General features: G+C 46.5%; 1 protein-coding gene across 2 annotated transcripts in view; it reads right to left on the bottom strand.

The window, feature by feature from the left end:
- The window catches only part of EIF4G3 (eukaryotic translation initiation factor 4 gamma 3), a 147,538-nt gene extending 122,426 nt beyond the window's left edge, over nt 1-25,112 (bottom strand). For both annotated transcript variants that reach the window (XM_063176922.1, XM_063176923.1), the window contains exon 1: nt 25,032-25,112. The gene's annotated coding sequence lies outside the window, so the exon portion shown is untranslated. The remainder of the gene's footprint in view (nt 1-25,031) is intronic.

Below are 25,112 nucleotides of genomic sequence, written 5' to 3'. Positions count from 1 at the left end.
CTTGTGCAAGTGGCTGCACTCTGCTCTAAACTGATGAAGTGCTGGTGTTACCTGGGACACTGGGCCCATGCTGAGGGGGTCCCTCGAGGTGGGAGCCAGCTCTAAGGCCCATGATCCCAAGGAGCAGCACTAACACAGGGGCAGCCATCAGGAAAGCTGCCAGGACAGGGTGAATTACGCCAGGACTCCCTCACAGAGCCACAGAAACAGAGATAAAGATCTCCAGGAAGCATTCTGGGCTGTTTGTCCTCAGTAACCATATCCATCACTAGAGGGGTCAGGCACACAGGTATTTCCAGCATCACTGGAAATCTCCATGCTGGAGGTGGAAGGTTTATACCTATTCTATTGGAGATATTAAAGCCTCTTAAATTCAGGAACAATTAAAGAATCCCCATGCTGCACAGCAAAAACTACAGAGTGATGTAGATTTTTAAGCAGATTTAACTGAAAACAATCTTCCTGGATGCCCCAAGCACCACGTGTGGCTTTTCCAACAGTTATCACATCCCTATCAGCATAAAGAGCTCTCGTTCTCTAATCCTCCATAATGCTTCAAGACCAAAAGTATCCTGCCCTTCCCTTTTCTCCTGAGTCATCTCACTCCTCATGCTCCTCTATTTTCCCAGCAAATGCCAAGGTCACTGAGATTTTCCTGGGCAAGCAGTGTCATTTGATGGCACAAGAAGTGAGGTGGAAGAAGCGCTTACGCAAGCGAGTGGCTTTAACGTAAGCCAGGAGTATCCGAGGTCAGCGCTCACCTGGGCAGCACAAACACAGCCCTGATGTTCCAGGGCAGGAAAAGCTTCTCTGGATCACACAGCAGCCCAGTGCCCCCCCATTTCCAGTGCAGCTGCTACCAGTAAAGCAACTTTCCACTCCCTAGCCACTGCTGAAGTATATTCTTTAAATATTGTACAGGAACAGCAGTTATGCTGCTGTACCAGTAAAGTCACTTTCCACCTCCCTAGACATTGCTGAAGTATATTCCTTAAATATTGTAGTGCATTTATAAGGTTTGAATCCAAGTTTGGACAAAGTCCTACCTGTATATTTGCATTATAACCAATGAAAGGGATGGATTTATGAATTTTCCATCTGTGATTAAAATCCAATATTCCTTTAAAAGAATAAAATAGGGGCTAATCACGAATACCTGCAGTAGTTTTGCCCCAGTTCTGCCAGCAGAAGTCTCACTAACCATATCCTGGGATTGATGTGCAATTCTGTACCTGTTATGTAACAACAGCTGACATTTCCTGCAATTGGTGCTGAGTATGGGCACAGTCAGACCTGCACCCCTGAATGCTCCAATCCCCCAAAATCATCACATTTTTAGCAACAAATTATCAGAATGCAGAAAAGTCCCCAAAAACTAACTCCCTCAAAGCCAGGCAAAGTCACATTTAATCTAAAGCACTTTGGTGTCTCTTTGGCTGAGTTTGTTTACTTTAAAAAGGAATTTTTAAGGCCCCATAGACAAGTAGTTTGCAAAACTGCAGAGATAACTGAGTTTTCCTTTCAGGAAAAAGAGAAAACAGATGCTGTAAAATTCCAAAGCATCCAAGCCCAGCTAACCCACAGAGCTCTTCAGAGACCATCCCCATTAATTCAAGTGTGCTGAGCTGTTCACAGCTTCTCACACACCTTCACTAAATGGATTAATTGCAATACAGACAATGACAGAATCATTTATAGTGAATACACGTGTGATTTCAAGATTCATTTAAGTAAATGTCTGAATTTTTATAAACCACACACACTACCTGTGGATTTGTGTGAGGTTTCTTAGGGTCATGGATCAGAGTTTGCTTGAGAAGTTGCTTCTCCAGTTAAGTGGAATATTACTTATGCTGCCTCTCCATATTTTAAATAGAACCAAGTGTTTGCATCCATGTCCTGTAATGTGTTCCTCCATATTTCAGAGCACAGAGCCAAGAGAAAGCATTTTGCAAGGTCAGCTATTTCATCAGCCATCTCACTTTTACCTAACGCTTTTTTCCCTTTCATCCCATGGGTTATTAATCCTTCCCCTATTCCGATACAACCAACGGCGCTCTTCAAGGGGAAACCCAACTGGAAATCCCCAGCAGGAGCTCCACATCTTGAATTCCAATTCATTTAATCACACTTGCTGTAGCCTGAAGTGCCCAGCCTTGGCTACATAAAAAGGCTGTTGAAGTGGACACTTCCATTTGGGTTGATTCACACCCAACGTGCCCAGACACACTCCTGAACCACCACGGTGACCTGACACGAGGCCTTGTGTAAAAACAAGAAATCAAAAAGCTTTAGGGAGGGCAAGTGAGGATCTGTGCACAGATAAAGGGCACAGAAGGCTGCTCTCCAAGCAGGAGGAGTTGCTCAGCCCAGTGGGTAAATGTAATCCTGATCTGTACCTTGCAGTGACAGAGCCCTGTGGCAGTGGGAAGCACATCATGGTTTGTAGGGCAGGGGGAAAAGCCCTCATGGCACTGCTTGAAGGACATCCCTGCCACAGGTGAGGTGACACTGAAGGACATCTCTGCCACAGGTGAGGTGACACTGAAGGACATCTCTGCCACAGGTGAGGTGAGCTGAGCTGCTGCCATGGCACCCAAGGAAAAGCCAACACCTATAAACACTGGCTGATATGTACCGTGGCAAATCCCAAAGCAACCCATGCATGATCCCACAGACAGCAGGGAGTCACCTTCTGCTATTTACTAAAGAATAAATTCCCTCTTATGGCAGAGAAAAGAGTCCTGAAAAATAAAAATCCTTTAGGGATCTCCTCCTAACACTGCTCAGCCTCCAAGGATGAGGTGTGTTCAGGGATTTGGGAGCAATCCCATGGGACGTGGCAATGCTTTGTATCCCGAATTAAAAACCTCAGCTCTGAGCCTGGCACTTACACACTTTGCAGGGTGAATAACCAGCAGCACTAACGACTCTTTGCTCATCCCCAGGGGCAGAAGAGCCCAGTGGGATCCTGCCTGCCTTCCCCTCATGGCCTGGGGCCTCCCAGCAGCTGAATGAGGCACTCCTGACCCAGCTTCCGGGGCTCTCAATGCCTCCATTGAGCAGGGACAGCTGACTCGCTCTTTCTCTGGAGAGATGGGGGTGATGGCAGAGCATAAGAAATGGATATTTATGGCATTTGGGAAGAAAAAAAAAATGTGGGGTTCTAAACCCCCCAAAAGCTTTTGAAATCCAGTAGCTACTTAGCTGCCAGATATTCCTGAGTTGTGGTTCCCTACCCCACTCCCTGCACTGATTTTGGTATGAGGTCGTGACAAATCATCTGTACCCCCACAGATTAAATCTCCATGTTCCTATTTCCAGTGATGTGCAAACTTTCAAAGGAAAAAAAACCAACAATGTAAACAGACCTCAAGAGGACAAATACCTGAAACAGAACCATGTGCATGGAAAGTACTGTGACAATTAGTAAGAAAGTGTGAAAAAGCAGGTTAGTGCTTATTGCCTAGTAGAATAGAAGAGCTGGAGCTGAAAACTCACTGAAGGGAAGGGAAGTTAAGGAAGAGAATGGAAGGACCCAAACAAAAAGGAGTCGATCCAATTCCTTCAAAGCCCAGCAGTGTGTGAATGTGGCCATGCTCAGTACTAACCACACAGTAAAACAAAGGAGCAGCTCCTCTTGTCACAGTCTGACTCATCTCCTACATTCCATGTCAGGGAAACAGCAAAGCTTCCTCCAAGATCAGAAAGGGATCACTGCCCCAGCTCCCGTGGTGTTTTCACTGCCCCCCAGTCAATCAGACACATTGAACACACCGGGTTCTTGTGCCAGGGCAGCTGAGCCACTGTAACAGGCATGCAATGGGATTTTGTGTTTGTGGACAGCAAAGGCTTAAGGGACTAAAATAGGGACTGTGCCTTCCCATGGCTGACAGAAGGACAAACTCACAGCTCAGAGGATCAAGCACCACACAAGTGTGGTCAAGACCCCTCCTAACTCAGCTGCATCAATCCCATCCCAGAGCTGCCTCCTACCTCTGCACTCTAACACTCCCACTGTAATTAATTATCTGATTTAAGAGTTCCAGCCTGATGGTTCTGCATTACAAAAATCTCTCTTTACTCCAACCTAATCACACTGAGGCTGAGCTCTGGTGTTTTAAGTCTGGAAGCACAGCCACGTCTGCCTGAGCACAGCACATGCCTGTGGAAATCACCACAAACATGCAGCACTCCAGCATCAAAGACAGGAAAAGATGAGCAGTAAAAAGGGCACCCAAGGTCAAAGCCAACACCAGGGCTGCTAAACCCAAGGTTTTTATTAGAAGAAACCTTCCTGAAAGACTTGCAGAGGAGGGTAGCAGATTTCCTCCCAAGAAAGAAACCCAAGATCTGAAAACCTGCATTTCAGCAGGCAGAACAAGGGCATTGGGTGGATTTGTGCCACAGGTGATGCTGAACCACACTGTGGCTTGGGTGGCTTTGGGAGTAGAGGGGATTAGAAGAGCATTCCTTGCTTCAGTCAGGGCTATGTATGTGCCAAAGCCCAGCTCATTGGTCCAGTCCCGAGGTCTAAACCCTCTTCCACTGAGCCAAGAAGTGTTTTATTCACTGAAGATGCCAAGGACACAACTTATTTTTACTTCGTTGGGTAAGTTTGGGCATAAATTTTAAATAAACTATTAAGAAAGGACAATTTGAGTGTCGGCTCATGGACACATCTCACACTTTTAAAGCAAAGCAAAGGCCCCAAGGGCTTCAGATTCATTTCCCTTTTGATTTACAAGCCCCTACATTTATTAGCCTTCTGGACATGGGGTGAGGCCCATCCTTCATACAGGCAACTGGAAAGAATTCAGACAAGGCTTCAGCTAAAGTTCACACTCCCCCTATTGGGCTCCACTGCCACACAGGGATTTTACCCCAGGCATGACTTCCAAAGCTAAAAAACCCAAAAAAACCAGAACCAGGCTCCCTGACAAGAATAACAGAATTAAGACAATGCTCACCAAGGCATGAGGAGTGTTTGCACTGCGTGGTCGACCGGTTGTGAAGTTGTTTCTGCATAAATAATCCCTTCTGAGTAATTAATGAAATATTAGTGCCTTTTTTGGTCACAGAATCCCAGAACAGTGTGGGTTGGAAGGGCTTTTCAAACTCATCCTGTTCCACCCCTGCCATGGGCAGGAACAGCTCCCACTGTCCCAGGCTGCTCCAAGCCCTGTCCCACCTGGCCTTGGGCACTGCCAGGGATCCAGGGAATTCACTCCAGGATGGAGACACTGCAATCAGACAGACCCACATCCCTCCAGACAGGTGGCAAAGAAACACCAACCTAGGGGGGCTCTCCCACCTTCCATCCCCACATTGCTGTATCTAAGTTGGTTTAATTTATTTAAAACTATGGATCTTCAAGCCTTCAAGTTGTTAAAAATAAGTGCACTCAAGGATGGGTACTTTCTATTGGTGAGGCACGAGCTGGCTGAGGGGGAGGGATGAGCAGTCATGTCTGGGGTTACTTTTTCCAGTGTGCTCAGCATCCATCTATTGAAAAGTTTAAGCCATTCTCCATTTGGTGAAGAAAAAAAATCAGTCATGCTCTCTTGATAAAGATTTCCTCCATGACTGACTCAGGCCCCTCCATGTGTCTGAACATTGGTTTTCACCCCATTTATCACATATTCACTATGGAGGGTTCTGGTGTCCTTTAAAAGGTGCAGAGATACAGCCTCACTTCTCCCTGCTCCACAATTCATGTTCCAGTCAGGGCAATGGTAACCAAAGATGACACAGCTTTACATACTATTAAAAATTGGTTCAGAACACCAAAATCCCAACTACTTCTAGAAAAACCAGCTTCACTGAGGTGCTTTGAATCCTGCAACAGCCTTTGTGGTCACCTCTCAACTGCTGACACTACCTCACTTGCACAATCAAACTCATCCCTGTCCTGTTCTCCCAGTTTGTTTCACCCAACAGTGCATTTGATTTTGGGGCACAACTCCTCCAAAACCTGCTCACCTTAAGGATAAGAAGCAACCATTTTCCCTTCATTCTTACCCCCAGCAGCATTTGGATTTTTGCATGCCTGCTGCACATCAGTCCTCTCCATCAGCTGCTTCCTAGCAGTTTATTTCCAGGAATCAATTCCATAGTGATGTCTCATAGAGATTACCTAGCAGCACCTTTCAGGTTTATTAACATGGAATTGGAAAAGTAGCTTTGCTTTTGGTCTTCTCCATGCACTGGTAGGAAATGCTGACCTAGGAGATTCTCCCACCTTCCATGCCCATGTAGCTGCATCTATCTGAAGCTGGTTTAATTTATTTAAGACTCTGGATCTTCAAGCCTTAAAGCCACTAAAATCAGAGTCAGTCTGGGGTGATGCTAAGTGAGTTCCCAACTGTTGCACAGCACTTCCCAACTCAGCACTGCCGCTTAGCAGAGCAGCTGTTTCAGTAAGGGCTTACGTCTTCAGCTGCCTAATGCAGTAACAAAATTAACCAGGACAACATGGAGCCTAATCCAGCAGGGTGGGGGAAAGCCAGTTAGTGCTCCCAGGGCTGGAACAGGCGCTGCCCCGCCACGCTCGGGCACGGATTTGTCAGGATCTGTTTACACAATCCACTTTTCCCTGCGAAAGGCATGAAAGAAAATACTCTGCGGAGAATCTAAGAGGCAACATGTTCTCTCTGCAGCTTTCTGCAACTTTTCCTGCAAACTGAGCAAACAAAATGAATTCAGAACTATCAGTGCTGCTCCGGAGCTGCATTAACAATGAGCATGAGGCAGCCTGGAGAGAAAGGGGGGACTGAGGCATTAACAAAAGCCCAGAGAGCGCTGGCTGTGCCCAAAGCCCGGCCTGAAAGGCTCCTTTGTCTCTCTGGTCAATGCAAAGCCATTCAGCAGCCCATAGACAGCAGAAAGAAAGTGAGGGTGGGAGGAAGAAGAGTTCTGTCTCTTTAGGGGACGTCTCCTCAGCTGCCAGGCTGTGAGGCAGAGCAGGGACTTGCATGGAGCTCCAAGCACCCACAAGCCTGGCACTGGGCACACCAAGTGCCCACTGAGGGCATGCTCTGCTCACACCCAACCTTCCTCCACCAAGGGACACACGTTCCAGCAACTGGACAGCTAGTCCCCAAAAAGCCTCCAAGTGCAATATAAATAGTAAGCTATAGAAAATAACCCCCTGTTTCTGAGTCTGCTGGCTTTTCTGCAATCCCTTCCTCCCAACAATGAGCTATTGTTCCACTCCTGGGACTGAGGAAATGTTTGTGCTCCTTCTCTGAGTCCTTTACATTTAGAGACCTGCTCCTCGTTTCAGCATCATTCCCCACTGGGCTAAAAGAACCTGGCCTTTCACAGTTCAAGAGAAAACACATCCAGTATTGACTCCACCAAACAGAACTAACACCCCCTTCCTCATTTTCTTAATGCTACCATAAAACTCAGCAGAGTTCAGCAGCAAACCAAAATATCTAGAAATGGTCAAAGGAGGAGGGACCCAGTTGGCACTGGTGTCCCATTTAAACATGGACACATGTGACCACCAGTCTGAAATGCAGAGTGATAAAGGTGAGCACCAGCTCCAAGGGTCTGATGCTTGCTGGGCATGTTTCTCCTCACAGATGTTGCAAGAGGGATACACACACTCCTCACCTTGGCCACACAGCCACCAGCACCACAAGGTCCATAAGGCAAGATCTTCCATGTGGGGGAAGATGTGGCCATCACGAACCTTTTTGTGGCCCACATGTCCCAAGGAACACAAATACTCTACTGTAAAAACCCAAAGCCATGAATTCATGCTGGGCTGCTCCTCTTCTCTCCCAAACTGGGCTCTTGCTGCACATGGGAGCCTCTGAGAAAAAAAGCAAAGTTTGAACCCTCTGTGCTTCAGCAGAGCCAAGGTTTTGACACAAACACAGACTCTAGGAAGAGATTTCTGCAAGGAGTCTCACCCATGTTCAAAAGAAACATTTAAGTGAGCAAAACCAACAAAGTGTCTATTTCCACTGCTTTAATATTTATCCATCTCTCCAGACCAGGCTCATCCTGCCCTAACCAGGGAGCTCCTGCATGTTCCACACACAGCACACACAAGCTGGCTCCATTTCCCCTCAGCAGCCTGTCTTGGGATAACCACACAAAAGGCAAAGCTGGCTAAATCCTGTCCTTTTGCACCACCCCATGAGCTAATCCATATGCTGCCTTTAAACATTTCACTTTCAGGGACTCCACATTTATTTTTGGAGATGGCTAAGGGGCAGGATATTTCTTTATACAAAGAAACAAGCCAATTTATTTTTGCCTAAAACACAAGGGTTTCTTAATTGCAATCACAGGAACAACTTCTGCAAGAATAGCTTGTAAAGATTAAAACTTTCTTCTCCCTGTGTTGCAGCTGAACTAAAAAGGAGGAAAACCCCACCATAAGCAGAGTTTTAATTAAACTGATTGACAGCCCATTCACACGGGTCACAGCTCGCTCAGGATGCCTTTTCCTTTCAGGATTTTTCAATATAGAGAAGCCTCCTGCTCTTCCTCATTGAGATAAAGATCTTTTAAAGGTGCTCATCTGTTGCTTCATTGGAAAAAGAAGGAATAACTCATTAAAAACAGCCAGCTGTGCAAAAAAAGTTACTGTTCTGGGAAATCCACTCAGAGGGACCAAGCCTGGAGTCATATCCAAACACACCCCTGGCAGCACAAAGAGGCATTTCACACACACACATGCTCACACTCACACACACACACTCCTGCACTCTCTCCTCCTCCACTGCAGGAATATTTTTTGCCTCCTTTGTTTCCTTACAGGTGAGAATGGCAATATAGGGTAGGCATCTTGTAAAGAGGGGAAGAAGAACTGACAAACCAAGTCCCTTGCACAGTGAACAGCCATGGACCCATGGCTGCTGCAGAAGTGAGAATTTACAGCTGCTCTGGCAGCACATCTTTTATTTTTCCCTTTTTTTTGGTCAAGTCCAATACTCTCAAGTCCAATTCTCAGAATACCCTCAAAGGTGAGAAAGAATAAAGGAGCAGAGAAAAAATAGAAAGTTATCCTTGGGGTAGAAAAAAAGTGATTCCTGTGCTTGTCTTGTGCAGGGTCAGGAGTTGGACTTGATGATCCTTGTGAGGCCCTTCAAACTCAGGATATTCCATGATGATCTGGCATGAAATCAGGTAATTCTTTGTGCACTCAAAACTCCCATGAAGGCAGCAGCTGCTACAATACACAAGCCTGGAACCAAAGCCTAAAGAAATGTGGAAATAGAGAACAAACTAAAACACCTAGTGCTGATTGGCAATGACCTGGGCTTCCACTGGCAGCTCTGGCATGATGAACAGTGGTGGGATACAAATAGGAAATTCCTTTTCACCTTCCTTAGGTAGAGCTGCTGTGCTGGTCATTGAGAGCAAACCCAGAGAGTCAGTTGTACTTATTTATATTTCCAATCACTACATGCACCACACAGCATTAAATAACATTAAATAACAACTCCTTACTCCAAAGCTTCAGCGTTTGCACCATAGATAAGAGAACATCAATAATGTGTAGCAAAGTACACCCTGTATCCAGATAAAGCAAGATGCATTTGTTCAACTTAATTCTGCTCTGTACAGTCCAGATAACACAAGTTTTGAGATGCAATTATGAAACACCAGCATTTAAAATCAATCTATGATAAAAGTTAATATAACAACCAAAAGAAAAAAAAAAAACAGTTCTCAAATACACTACATTGCACAGGAGAACTCCAAGATGCTGCTTATACCTGAAAATTCATGTGGAACAAAATTAGGACTTAAGAAAAGCCACACAAAAACCTCATTAAGGTTATTAGGGCCACTAGAAGAGCTCCAAGTGTAGATGGCACTGAGCAGGTGGATTTAAATCCCAACTGTTGGGCTTTCCTGCTTTCAGTACAAACATTGCAGCCAACACTCCAGGCACAAACAGGCTTAAAGGGACACAAGCAAAATGTGTGAACCAAATGAGCTTCTTCAAAGCATCATCTGAAGAGATTTCCTGGTTTTATGTTCCTTGCTTTCACTGGTGGTGAACTGCAAAGAGGGTGATGTGTGTTTTGGGTATAGAGATACCACAATCTCTGTTCACTGATCTCACCCCATTTCTCAGGTGTCTGAGTAAACTCTGAGATTGGGATGATGTTAAAATATTGTCCTGTCCCCTGGCACCATGCAAAGTGACTCCAGAAATTGTGCTTTTCCCATGGAAATCCAAGCCTGCCCTCTGATCCTACTGCTCCTAAAGCTCACAACAGGCAGCACACCTGAGGCCTCTTGAGGGGCCTTTCCCTCATGGGGAACTTCACTGTGATTACACTGACCCACAAACCCAAACCTACAAATGGACATCCTGGGCATTGCAAAGGCAAGGCCAGCCTGGGAATAATGCAGAAAAAAGTCACAATTCCAGCTGACAGATGAACAACTGCTTGCTTGAGGGCACCATGTGATGAACCATGCAAGCTTTGGCCTTTTCTGCCCACTGCCACTGAAGGTTGCAAAGGGAAATCGATATTATTACTAGACACAAGCAAAATGACAATATCATGCAACACCTGCAAGCTGATCTTTACTTTTCAGTCCCTGGAAACACTATTGTGTCACAATTCCCTTGTATCTAAGACAAATTTAGCAAGACAGCTGCTCTGATTCTCTCTGGAGTCAGGACGTGTCAAGAAAGTGAGGAAGCTCCTTTAAAATAATCCTGATTCATTCAGCTCCCATGCAAGTGACCCCACTTTCTTCCACTCAATCCTTCTGCAGCCTGGCTTCTCTGGAACAGCAACAAACAGCAAACAGCCTCAGCAGCTTCACAGAACCACAGACTGCTTTGGGTTGGGAGGGACCTTAAAAACAACCCAGTCCCAACTCCCCAGAGTTATGTTTCCACCTCTCCCAGCCTATCACTGTCTCATTTAATCCAGATAAACTTCCTGCTTTCCTGAGCTGAAGATAGAAAGTTACAGCAAAGAAACAGCTTTGTTCTCACCTTTAAGCAAGGGAAAATAAAACACCCAAAGCTCAGTTACAGCACCCTGCAAGGTGACAAAGGAGGCACCACAGAGGGCCAAGGCCTCGAGCTGGACAAGATCCTTGTGGCACCACCAAAAAAAACCAACATGGGGAAAAGGTTCAGGACCTCACGCTATGACACCAGTGGCAACAAGGGCAGAGCCTGAACTAAGTGATCAAAATGTGAGGTTTAGTGCCTCACCAAGTGTTTCTGACAATCATGGAACACCCTGAGCTGGAAAGGACCCACAAGGGCCAACCCCTGGCCCTGCACAGACACCCCAACAATCCCAGCCTGTCCTGGAGCTCTGGCAGGGCTGTGCCCATTCCCTGGGCAGCCTGGGCAGTGCCAGCACCCTCTGGGGAAGAGCCTTTGCTGATCTCCAGCCCAAAAACCCAAACTCCCCTGGGCCAGCCCCAGCCCTTCCCTGGGTGCTGTCCCTGCTCACAGAGCAGAGACTGGAGCTGTGCTCCACTGCCCTTGGGAGGAAGGCAAATACAAAAGGAGATAAAGTCCCTCCATCAATAGCAGCTCAATGTTTTTACTGATATAGCTGAGGTGTATTTTGGGTGACAACACTCAGTGCTGCAGTGGAATCCCCTTGCTCTGATTTGCCAAACTTTGTCACAACACGTTTATTATGGGATGTGTTAACAGGATGAAGCTGCCAGTACCAAACTGCAGCAGATCCTCTCTGTCCAACATCCTTTGGATCAGTTTGCCTTCAGAGCCATGGTATGGAAAACCTGGGGAGCAGCACATCCCCATCCCCACCTAAAAATAACTGCATTCCAGGAGTGACAGTCAATTCTAACTCCATTACTCAATCTTGATTAAATCTAACGTTCAGTATATTTCTTAATCAACTTGCCTCGAGTGCCTACCTTAAGGTTAATCTCTCAAAGCCTTTTTTTTTCAGGGGAGAGAAGATTCTTCCACCATCTGAACACACCAAGGAGCAGGTAGAACATGAAAATGATTATCCACAAAGCTTGTTCTTTCCAAAAATATTTGGCAAAGCACTGGGGTTTTTTTTTGTCTGTTTCATATAAACACGATGTAAAACGAAGTTAAAACAAAGTCTCAAAAATGCCCTTCAGCATTTAAAAAGGATCCAAACTCAGAGGAAAGAAAGCATTCTGAACAAGGCATGGTGCAGTAAAAAATAAGCCCTTTGGATCCTTTTAACTGCATTTATTTTTGTGATTAACTACAACAGAAGGGAAAATAAATCCACTACCTAACAGAGAGGTATCTTTGCACTGCTTTCCTTGGTGGAGCTCTCCTAGAAAGAGGAGACTTTTTTTGGCTTCCAAGCATTTGGAAAGTGATAAAAACCATATTTCTGTATGGAACAGTCCAGCAGGGGAATGGTGTGCCAGCTGCCAGAGCCCTGAGCACACATGGAGGCACCTCTGCACACTGCAAACCTCCTTCTGCAGACCATGGAATGCAAAGGGGCTGCCAAAAGCCCTCCAGCTGCTCAGGAAGGCATTTCTGCCCCAGCTGATAACACTCCCCACAAAGACAACCACACCCACCCTGGCCTGGCAGCTCAAGAGTCCTCCCTGAGCTGTGACAGTAAAATGATCCTTGCTGGAAACAGTTAAATGTGGAAGTGAATCAGGGAATCCCAGAATGGTCTGAGTGGGAAGCAGCCCTAAAGCTCATTCCACCCCCATTCCACACTCTCCATTATCCCAGAGTGCTCCAAGCCCCATCCAGCCTGGCCTTGGACACTGCCAGGGATCCAGGGGCAGCCACAGCTGCTCTGGGCACTGCAGAAGGGTTGGGAGAAAAAGAGATGTGCTTGGAAAAATTCCTGGGTCACTTTTCCAAGCAAAGGCACCAACCAAATTAATTTCAACCATCCCTGGGGAAAATGGAAGATCCTCATCCCAGATGTTGGTCAGAACCATCACTCCTAGAGAATGAGAAGGAGTTTTCAGAGTGAAGAAACCACATTGTTCAAGAAATGAGGGGAAAGTAGGAATCTCCAACAGGAGACATGCATTCAAAAAAACACATCACACACACCAAACTCCCAGGCAGAGCCAAGGAAGGGCCAGGGGAGACAGAGGCAGATCTGACATGAGACAATGTCAGAGCCACAACTTGTGATGATAATTTCCTTTATTGAATCTTCAAGCAGGAAAAAAAAAGCAACAGTAGTAGTCTCACACTGAACAGCAGCTAAACAAGGCTAAGACTGAGCAAACCTCCTGGTAGATGCTGTAAAAATATCCAAAGCAAGGCTGTGAGCAAGCTGCCTTGATGGAGATGACAAGGAGTGACTGGGAGGAGACAGCCAGGGAGGAGAAGGCTCTGATCTCCTGTCTGGCCAGACACACACACCAGCCCACTCCTTTCTGGAGTAACTTTGGCTTTTGGTCTATTCCAAAAGGAACAGGAATGGTTCCTCAGCTGTTCTCTGCACTTTTGGCTGCATCAGATGCTTGTGCACATCTAGTCTGGCAGGAAAAAAGAGGTTTTTAAATAAAATGCCACAGAGCAGACAACACAGCTGAAGCCACACCCATCCTCCTCCTTTCCCACTCTGAAATGCAACTGCAGATACAACAGTTATTTTCAAATACTCCCGAATTTCAATCATTGAGCTTAAAGAAATTCACATCAAACAGCCAAACCAGGCACTATCTCACACAAATCCAATGAAAACAAAGGTGCCCCAATTCAGTGTAGCTGTCCCCTGAGCAGCAGCTGAAACAGCAGTTTCTGGCCTGATAGCAGCTCAGGGAGAGGGAGGCAAGCTGATAACCACACACTGCTCTGGGCTGGGCAGCACAGAGCCACTGCCACTACAGCACGGGACACAAACTGGGGAACACCCCAGTCCCAACAGCCCCACCAGGAAGAGAAAATTGAGATTGTTTGGGGCTGCTTCCTTCAGAGCAGTTACTTAACACACACACACAGAGTTATTTCTATACCAAGTTTGCCCTGTGCACAAATAACCAGGTAAGAGCATTAAAACCACAAGGGCCAAAGCAGACAGGTGACATAACTGAAAAGGCACAAGCAGGGGAAGGCAGAGCAGGAGGAACAGGATCCCATTGCAGAGAAAGATTCACAAGCTTTTATTCAGGTTACAGCCTGGAATAAACCTGTGTGGGTATGACATCCTACCTTCCCTCATGCTGAACTCACAAAGTAAAACCTCCCAGCTCTGGCTTCCCCTCAGTGCCAGCAGTTCCTGCAGCTGGGGCACCTTGTTACACCACAGAAAAGAAAGTTCCCACCCAGACATGAGCACTGCAGAGCTCATTCATGGCAACTTTCACCAGGAGTCTGAATTGCTGTGAAGCACTAAAAACCACCTTTTTGTTTCCTGTGCATGCCATTACCACAGAACTGGCCCTGCCCACTCACCTCAAACTCTGTGCCCCAATAACACAAATAAATCACTCCAGCTTTGCAGGCTTTACCCCCCTCTGCTCCACGGGGACAGCCCCTGCTTGTGTGCTGAGGGTTGGGGACCCTGCAGCAGCATCCATCTATTTCTGAGCCAGGCTCTCCATGTGGATGATAAGCAGGAATATCAAACAGCCTGGTATTTTACTGTCTCATTCACTCAGCTGTGCTTCCTGTGGTGTCTCCAACACTTCACACTGTGACCTCATGGGGAAATGCAATGCTCTGCTGGTCACTCTGTTGTGGTGACAGCAGTGTTGGCACCCAGAATGATGGTCATCTCATCAGCTGAGCAAGGAATCCTGGAAGAATGATTCTCCAGAATGTTGATGCTCATTTCCATTCCCAGTGCTGTAATTCCTTGTGGGTTTTGGCCCATAATCTTCATTTCAGCAGTTTATCAACATGAAATAAAACCTTAAGTCCCTTCTTGCCACATGCAGAGCTTATGACTTCCCCTGAAATAAAATTCTGTGTCATACAAAATGAAATCCAGGGAAAGCTGGCATCCAGGGAGGGCAGAGCATCCTACACAGCTGCACAAAAACCAAATTCACAGAGGGCTGTTGGTAGGATGAGAGCCCTGAGTCTCCTCAGTTCAACCCTCTGCACCTCCAACTTCCCCTCCTAAGGAATCTGAGGTGCACACTTCACACACACCTGTGCAGGGCAAGCCAAGAAAGAGAAACAGCAATGACATATTCACCCCACCTGGCTCTGGAGATGAGCAGTAAATTAGTTTCTGAGCATTTCCCATTCAAAGAAATCCTGCTTTACTTCCATTGGCTCACCCAGGTCAGATGGGGCTTGGAGCAACCTGGTCCAGTGAAAGCTGTCCCTGTGGAACAGGATGAGCTTTAGGGGCTGAGCTTTAGGGTCCCTCCCAACCCAAACCATTCTGGGATTCTATAGATTCAGGCCACAAACAGGGACAGAACACAGAGGGAAGTCTGCAGCTGCTGATGTGATGCCACACACAGAACCAACAGTCAGTGAAGATGTACCTGATGCACTGTCCCACATGGCAAAGGAAAGGAAACTGCAGGACCTGTCCCTGCCTGGCTGCTGGGGCCCATCTGCACCACCTCAGCTCCTTTTCTGAGGACACAAACCCCAGCTGTGCTGATTGCAGACTGCAGTACCTCTACAGCCACAGCAGGGCTTTAAGACTGAGCTTTCCACCTACAAACATTTGGATTTCATCACCACCATGGCCACAAGTGCTATCACCACCTTAAGCACGGACAGGGAAGCCCTGAGAACTGGCCCCAAACAATCCCAGTGCCATTTTAGCAGCCTTTTTTTAAATTAACCATAGTTAAGACCAACACTGTGGATGGGAAGAGTAACAGAAGTATTTTTCCCTTAAATGCTGATGTTTTGGAACACTGCAGAACAGGAATGGATCAAATCAAACATTTTGGATATCCCTAGCACCTTGGACATTATCAGGGGCTGCAGTGCAATTTGGCTCCCCAAACTGGTTGGAACACATTTCATCTCCCTCCTTTATCCCCACAACCCAGAGACATTTCAGACCCACTCGCAGCCAGTGTGGATGATACAGATATTTTGTCTCCCATTCCTAAGCACAACATCATAAAAGCAAGGATGGAGCTAGACCACAAGAAAAAGCAATCCAAGCCTGAGGAGTGAATTCTCCTCCTTTGAGGGAATATTTGCAACTCTCCTCCCAGTGGTGGAAGCTCAGCAGACTTTTCCAAGAGCTTCCAAAGCATCAGTGACCTTTAGGAGTTTTAGCTCAACCAGTGAGACCTCAAACTCCCTGATGGAGGCCAAGAGCCATCCCTGCTTTCAACACTTCCAAGCCTGGCTGCATTCTTCCCCCAAAAACTCCTTTCAAACAACAAGACAGAGCTGACCTGACAGCAGAGACCCAGCTCTCCCCACTCTCTGTGTCTGTCCTGCTCCCTTGTTTTATTTTTTATTGCTGTGCTCCAGCTCCTTTCTCCACACCCTTCCTAGGTTGATTAATACTCATCCTGGAGCATCAGATGTCTGGTAATTCAAGCTTTTACAGCACTCCACACCATCACTCTCTGTAAGGCTCACACATTTCACCAGAAAGCTTTTTGCTGACTGTTCCCACCCCTGACATCCTAGATGACATTCTGGACAGGGGTCCTGGCTATAAAACTCTCATTTCTTCAGCTGCCAGGATGGGAATTTGGTGACAGTACAATTCATTCGTTTATTTAATGCTCCTAACATCAGTGTGAGTGGATGAAGTGTGCTTTGGCTGCAGCAAGGCAGGGAGGGGCTGTGCCAAGGGCCAATTGTTTTGGAGACTGCTGGCAATGCCAGGTACTGCTGGCACCTCCATGAGATGGGGTATCTGGGGCAAAATGGGAATTATTTTTTATGGTGCACAACCTCACAACCCAATATCAAAATATAGAGGAGTTTATCTGAGCAGATGAACTTTTTCAAAATTGACAAAGTGTTTTGGAAAGGTAATCAATGGAATTAAGGCAAACAGCTTAAACTCATTGAAACTTAGGCTTTGTGATATTTGCATATCAGCACAAATTAGGTCTTTTTTTTCTTTTTGAAGAGACAGACATAAAGGCACTTTGAAATCAATTTTAAAACACAACACTGAAGAAAAACATAAAGCTCAAGCTGGACAGGTTGACAGCTGAATTATTTGCATTCACAACTCTAAAATACAAAGCACAGAGCCCAGAAAGACTGATTATTTGGAAAAAGACTGTCCAGTGACAAGTATTTATAACTGTATGAGCACTACTGAGAAAGCAAATTGAAGCTGGTTTCATATTATACAGAGCAAGTAGAACTCAAGATGTCTCACCAGCTCAAGAAATACTACATCCAAAAGCACCTTCCAAATGAGCCATGCTAAAGCTGCTGAAATCCCCTTCCCAGCACACTCCAGAGTTCAAGGTGCACCATGAATTGCACATTAAAAGTCACAAGAAGCAGGCTTTAAATGTTTCTTTGGTTTCAGTTCTTGAATTCCCCCCAAACAACTGGCATAGGTTGCTCACCCTCAACTCCAAGAACCCTGCTGAGTTCCCTTTCCAACATAAAACATTGAGTCAGCCCAGTGATTCAGCTGCACATTGCAAAACTCAGTGTCCACTATGGAGCCTGTACATCACCCCAAACAGGAATTCAAGACTCCCAAAAAGTCTCCACACCAGATTTCAGTCTGAATTTCACATCAGACCTGACAGTTGTGTGGAAGAGCTCGTGGCAGCTCCAAGACAGAAGGGCTGGGTCTCACCCCTCAGTAGAAATGCACTGGGTGTTTTTTACAAGGTCCTTTCCTCAGGATCCTCAGGAGCCTTCCCAAGAACAGAGGTGACTAAAAAAACAAAGCTGAAAGGAGCATCACTAAAAAAAAACTCTTTTCCTTTGATGCACATAGAAAGATCCTCCTGCTTGGTTTGAAAGACCAAAGACTTCTCTCATTTTTGCCTTTTGGCAAGAGAACAAACTAAGCCCAGGAAAAGCCAGTTTCAAGGCACAGTAACTTCTATGACTTATTAATAACACATAAAAGAGGGAAATCAGTTTTCAGACCACCATTAGCAAAGCCATAGCACCAGCTGAAATGGATTTTCACCCATCACCAGTGACACAGACACTGCAATCAGACTCCTCTGACTGCTCCAACTCAGTAACTCACAGTCACCCTCACGTGTAAACCAAACCACATAATCATCATCTGACAACCCCAAACAGAGCAGCCCTGCAACATTTATCAGTTTCCACCTTCCAAAAGCTTCCCAAACTTAGGAAAATCTGTGTTATGTAAGACCTTTAACTGCATTAATTCCTCCTTGCTTAGTGTTTTCACAGTAACAAGAGCAAACTCCAGGGAAATTTCTGTTCCCACCACATTCAGTCCCCTCCCCTGCTACAAGCTTTGTGCTCCCAACTTTTCCAGCTATTCCTGTGCAGACACTCTCACTCCAGAGCATGGGAGCCTCATTCCTGCTGAGCTCAAGCACTTGGAAAGGAGCAGCTGCTCGTGCACCTCAACAAGTCCTAACCCATTCAACACTCCAAGAGACTCAGAGAGGGCTCCCAGGACCGGCTGAGGATGGGATAAGTTTTATTTCCAAGACATTCTGGAAGCCACTTGGATTTTTTTTTTCAAGCCTATCTAAAGCTCTACAAATATTTCAACTCTCATGTAGATAAAGGAAACATCACGTTGTTACAACCAACAACCAAAATATCTTATTTTTGGTGGCAGAATTGATTTAAACCTGATACAATCTTGGTGTGGGGAAACTTGTCCTTTTCTCAGCTACACAGCAAACAAAGGTAAAAAACAACTCCTCAGGTACAACTGAAATACAGAGCATGTAATTTTCCTTTCAGGAAAGAAAAAAAAAATAATCATGCTGTCCCATTAACCTAGTTCCATGCCCAGCAGCAATTTGACTCAAGTCCCATCAGCAACAGCGTGCCATCACCTATTCCAAAAAGAGGGAGTGCGCCCTGGGACACCTTCCAAAGGTAAAGAATAAACCAGAGCAATAACATGCACCAGAAAACTTCACTAGCCTAAAAGCTGATTTTGCTCTCCTCCCTTTGATCCTTTTCTTTTTTAAGAACACATTCTATTTTCTTCTTCCAGCTGTTCCACATCATCAGCTCCTGTTTGGGAGTCCAGGGTTTGGGAAGGAAAAGTTGTACAGAGAAGTGCTTGAAACTGCAGCAAGTGTAAAACACAGCACTGTGAGAGTGTCATCAACTGCATTCCCATAAAAAAAACAAGAAAAATTCATTTCCCCTGGTTCCTCCAGAGCACAGGGCACACAACTCCTCCCCCTACATGTTCATGCCTTGGAACAAACACCAGTTTTCTCTTCCCCATTCATTCCAGAAAAGCTTTTGCAATTGCCAGCAACCACATTCAAGTCACAGATAAAGTTTCCTACCAAAGCAATGCCTGTAAACCAGTGATACCCCATCTGTAATTCCCCAGAGTAAAAATTCCAGCAACTCTAATCATATTAGTGGATTTACACACAACTAAAGTTGACAGTTGACTAGCCCTGAAATTGCTGGATTAGGAGAAAAAGAAAATATAGGTTACCCCTGCCTTCTAAAGGGAGATCTTCACTGCTAACTCCTACTGCTAAACAAAAGTAAAGCAAATGCACCAGCTCAACACATCCCAATGTCTTCTAACAGAAAAGCCTTTCAGCCTGAAAATGATGGACAAAATCCATCACAGATAAAATAAAAACCAGATTAAAATCCTTCTACATCCCAACATCTAAAAGGAAAGTTATTTATTCTGAGTCTCCTGTTACTCTCTCAACAACTTCTTGCACAAACTCTGCTCCCAAATCAGAGCTGCTCATTAAATACACATATATTTAAATGGATAAAGTAACCCTCACCCAGACTTCTGCCAGAGAATATACAAAATCATGTCCCTGGATATGAGAAGAAAACAAGCCACTTGAAATCACATTTTTAGAATGGTTTTCTCCAAGAGATTTCACCACAAAAATCTTACAAAGCTGGTAAAGTGACATATCTGCGCTCTAACATGATTAACTTTTGTCATTAAATAAATTAAAGCTATTGCTGCTTGAAAGAACACTGAAATGTGCCAAGGCTGGGGAACATCAACAGGGGAGATGGCAGAGAGGGCTTAAGGCACTTTATTTTTTGGCAACTCACTCCCCAGTCCGTGCTCGTTCCTCCCCTGCAGAGGAGCAGGGAAGTCTCTTCTCCAACTCTCCTGCTCCAACCCTCCCAAGATGTTTGATCTCCACAGCTTCAACACTTCCAAACAGAAACACTTCCCAGGCAACACCTCTGCCCCCTTCCCTTCATCCAGCTGAGATCTCAGAACATTCCCTCCTCAACTCAGAAACAGAGAGCAAGGGATACCCCTGATCTCAGCCCGGTCCCTCCTTTCACCTCTCCTTCCCTTTGGGAACCATAATGCTCCTGACACTTTCCTCACACATGGCTGTTGTATTCATATTGTTGTTATCATATTTCTAGAGCCCCATACCTTCTGAGTGGTTTCCTCACAGACAGCTCTTCACAACAGCATTGCTCCTGCTGCTTCCTCAGGGCTCCTCCAAGGCTCTCCCTGACCAGCCAGCCCACCCCCTTTTATCCCAGTTATCTTCATTAGCCACAGCTGCCACCCAATTAACAACATCACAGCTGCAGCCCATCTAGAACAACTAGGATTGGGGCAAGGCCACTTATACCATACATATATTTTACTGAAACTCATAGGCCACTCATACAATACATACATTTTACTAGGACTCCTACTATACGTGGCTGCCACTGGCATCTGGCAGAGGTTTCCAGCTGTGCTCTGGCTGGTGTCAAAGCTGTCCAGGGAGTGCTCCACACCAGAGCCACCACCATGCTCCTCAAGCTGATTTTTGTGCCCAAATCCCTTGTTCTCAATCCAAACTCATCCACAGACAAACTCCAGAGAGCACAGAGCTGCTCCCACTTCCCTTTGAGTGGGAAAACACCACTCAAAATGGAAGTAAAGGAGGGAGGATGGCATTGGTTCCAAACTTCCAGAGGGGATCACAGCAACTCTCAGAGACCCCAACCCTTCAGTGCACACTGCAGATTCTCTGCTGGGCAAAATTACTGGGCACTTTCTCCTCCAGCTCAGCTCTTGGGTCATGGAGAGACAACAGAGAACCCCATGCACCCAGTCCTCCACCAAAATCTTGATTTAACCACATCTCCAAGGCAGGCCTGGCATCCCAAGACTGGGCAAGCACTGCCAGGAACTCACCCTGACTTCCCACACAGCCTCAGCCATTCCTCAGTGCCATACTGCATTTTCTGCTCTCCTCCTGGCCCTTGGGGAAGCTCCTTGCATCCAGAAGATGCCACCCAACACAGCAGAAACCAGCACAGCACTTCTGAAAGGGACTACAGCACAGTTAGCTGAACAATGCAGGAAAAACTGAAACTAAATGACTGAGGCAATGTGAGTAAAATACACATTTCCTTGCACAGCAATGATGGAACTCAGAGAGGTCAGTCCCCCAAACACCAATCCTTCCTCTCTGCTTCTCGGAAAAGGAATTAACAAGGAGGAAGAAGAGAAAAAAAATAATTAGTAACAGTCTGTTGACACCCACCCTGAGCCTGCCACAACCTGCAATGGCCTGAGGAACACCCAGTTTTTCAGAGATGCCCAATCCCATATGGAAGCAGCCAGATTAAAGTCAAGTTTACTGGTGCCTGCATCAACAACGAGGAACTCCCTTAAAACGTGAGGAAGTTGGGAAAAGAAAACAAAACCCTCCTGACAGCAGCCCTGAGCTGCAGACAGCCCTGAGCTGGCCCTGACTGAACCATTAACCAGTGTCACATTAACCAGCAGCTGGAGATGTCACCCCAAGTGCCATCCATCAACCTGGCTGTCCCTTACCAGCCAATGTTTGCCCAGGTCTAGGCTGGGAAGAAACTGGTGACCTGATTATATTGATCCACAACATTTATTCACAGCACAGGGACTTTTAAAAGAACAGCTTAATGTAAGACACACAAAAATACTCCACTCCTAAGTGGGAGAGTAAAGAACAGGGTGGAGTGTGACATGTGTCAGACGTGCCACTGAGGTAAAACCACAAAGACCCACAGAGCCCTTGCAGCACCTTTGTTCCTGCACCTTTTTATGGAAGAAGTCTCACTCCAACTTCACTGGAACTTCTCCTGCAGAGGCAGTCTGGCAGTCAAAGCCAAGGAGGGCAGACTGGGATTTACTTTTTATAAAATCCCTTCTGTGTGTCACTTCACCCTCGCTTGTCCTTTCCACCCAAATGAGGGTCAGACTCCAGCTGAAGGGTTTATCCATACTGACAACTTCTGAGCACAGTTTCTGCCTGAAATCAGGTTTGGCTGAGTACTCGCCACCACCAGAGCCACAGAATTATCCCAACTTACTTTTACACAGGAAATTTAACTTCTTAAAGCCACTGTGTTAAGGAAATTCCTCACAAGTCTGTCTTGTCTTACAGCAGCTCCAATAACTTCCTATTTAGCCGGAAACAGAATGAATCTCACATCCAGACATTTCTGCTCTTCATGTCCATCACTTTCCAGCTTCTCTTTCTCTCAAAAAATATTATTTTCTAAAAAAAAAATCTTTTTTCCCCCTGTATTTTAATTTTCCCTCCCTCATGCCTTGTTACATGCACAGGCTGAACACTTCTCTCTCACACAATTTTGATTTTTTTCCAATTACACAGATATCGTTTAATTTCATGATACATTAAGTCTGAAACCACAGGTATTTCCAAAGTTACAAAGTTCACCAGTAAGAAACTGCTTTGGTTTAAAAAGCCCAAGTCAGAGAGAAACCTGCAACTCTTTTATCTGCCGTGAGGTAACAGTGGCTCAACAGTTGTATCAAAACACAGAGGAAAAAAAAAGAAACCAAAGAGGGCTAAAAATAAGGCTGAACTCAGATGACCCCCTGCACTCCAGTAAATCAGGGATGAACCCTCCTCTCCCAGCCTCAGTCAGAGCAGCACTGAGAGGTAACAGCTTTTGTTTATAATCAAACACAGGTTTTGGTGGAGGATAAAACCAGCCAGGGCACCAGAATAAGCAGCAAAAATAAAGTGTTTGGATCTATTGCAAGCACAGATCAGTAGTTCAGGAGTTAAGGAGAGAGATATCGGTCAAACACAATGTTTTCAAAACAGGCATGTCTAGAAATAAAAATGAAACTGTGTCATTTGAACCTCCCCACTTTTATAACACCAACTTGTGATTTCCATCTAACACTTCTCCCTCTCTCTGTCCCTGCTGGTCAGTTGGGTCCCCAGGACAGGACACACAGCAGCCCCACTCCTCTAGGAGCTTATCCAGCCTTTCCAAGCCCTTTTGTTTTTGGGCTGTGCTCAGAATAAACCCAAACTTCATCCCTCATGTGCTCCATGCAACGTTCACCAAAAGGAGCAGCCACGGCAGCACAGCCCCCGTTGGACCCAGCAGGGTCCCCCCAGCAACACACGGAGAATAAAACGCTCCGGACAGCCCAGGCAAACTGCAAACTCCACCTGTCAGGGCACCCAAGTGCCACCTCCCCGAGAAAAAAGCCCCTTCCCAGCCAAACCAGCACCTTGCTGGGCACAGCCCGTGCACGGCATTCCCACTCCAACTCTTGGAACATCCCTCAAAACCGAAGCAAATTCTCCCTGAGCAACAGTTTTACTCACCACGACCCTGCTGACTCTGCTGACAGCACCTTTCTACTTTTTATATTTCCTAAAGCACCGGCTGGAATTAAGGAATGCCACGAATCAGGCAAAAATCAGCCAGCAAAGAGAACGTCCAGGGGTTTTCACTTGACCCAAACAAATCCCTAACGTCAACAGTCTCATGATTTAAGCAACGAATTTGTTGTCATGGCAGGGGTGATTCTTGCCGGAAGTTCAAGAAAACAATGGACCTAAACTGGTTATAAAAGAGCTGGCTTTTCCCACCTCCAAAATGAAAGTGAGAGCAGGAAAATGCTCACACACAGGGAACACAGTTCTGAGAGCACAGAAAACCACCCTGGCGCTTCCACCTTAAAATCCAACACACCGCCAAACATTAATAGCAAAACACACTCCCGGCCGTCCCTGCACCATTCCCGGCGAACACAGCACGGGGATATTTCACAAAGTGTGTTTTTCACGTCACACTCCCCCCAAAAAAACTCCAGGGAGAGAACAGCCAGTTTGCCACGGGATGCTGTCGGACGCTGCAAACAAAACCTCAGGCCGGCAGGCACTTTCCTGCTGATCCCTGCAGTATTTCCCTCCTGACTCGGGGCCTACTCGCAGCACAGAACCCAAGACCTTTAAAAAACACTCGCAGCCCCCGCCGGCCTCTCTTTGTAGCAGCGGCCGCTTTTGCTGGGGGGATTTTGGGGAGTGGGAGCCTCCTCCTCTTCCTCCCCATCACGCGTGGCCTGCCAGGGAAAGCTGCTCAGCGAAACGTTCCACCTGAGATTTAATCCCAGCGGCCGAGTAGGAAAAATGAAATAAAATAAAATAAATCATATGAAAATCGTCCACAGATGTAAATAATAATAATAAATAAAAAAAAAAAACTGGGTTTAAATTCGCCCTGGAAAAACAACAAAACCAAAGCACTTACCTGGGCAGGACCAGAAGCAAAACTGAAGAACGATTTATAATTAAAAGTTTACCCTTGGGGTCACCGCTGCTTTGGGGGAGGGGGAAAAGGGACCCCCTGGAAAGGGCTGACCCTCCAAACCAGCCCACAGGGGAGGCGCACGGCCCCCCTTCCCCGGCGCCATCCCAGCAGGTGCAGCCCCCCTTCGCAGGGGGCCCCACACACAAACAGCCACACAAAAAAGAGCCGGGACCCCTCAACAACCCCCACCTCATACACCCCCCCCCGGCTCCGGGGGGCCCCGCGACCCCCAACCCTCCCTCGGTCTGGGGGGCCCCGCGACCCCTCACCCCCCTCCGCCCCCAGGCCTGGGGCTCCCCGCAGCCCTCACCCCCCCGGCTCCGCTCGCTGTGGGCAGGGGGAGTCACCCCCGAGCCCCCGGGGCAAAGGATACTGTTGGGGCGGCTGTGGCGGCAAGGCCCTGATGTTGGGGTGAGGCGCCGGCGCCGGGTGAGGGGGAGCCGGGGGGGGAGGC

The sequence above is a fragment of the Melospiza melodia genome, chromosome 26 (assembly GCF_035770615.1).
Source record: "Melospiza melodia melodia isolate bMelMel2 chromosome 26, bMelMel2.pri, whole genome shotgun sequence".
NCBI lineage: Eukaryota > Metazoa > Chordata > Aves > Passeriformes > Passerellidae > Melospiza > Melospiza melodia.
Note: the sequence above shows the minus strand (reverse complement) of the source record. Positions and strands in the feature narration are given on the sequence as shown.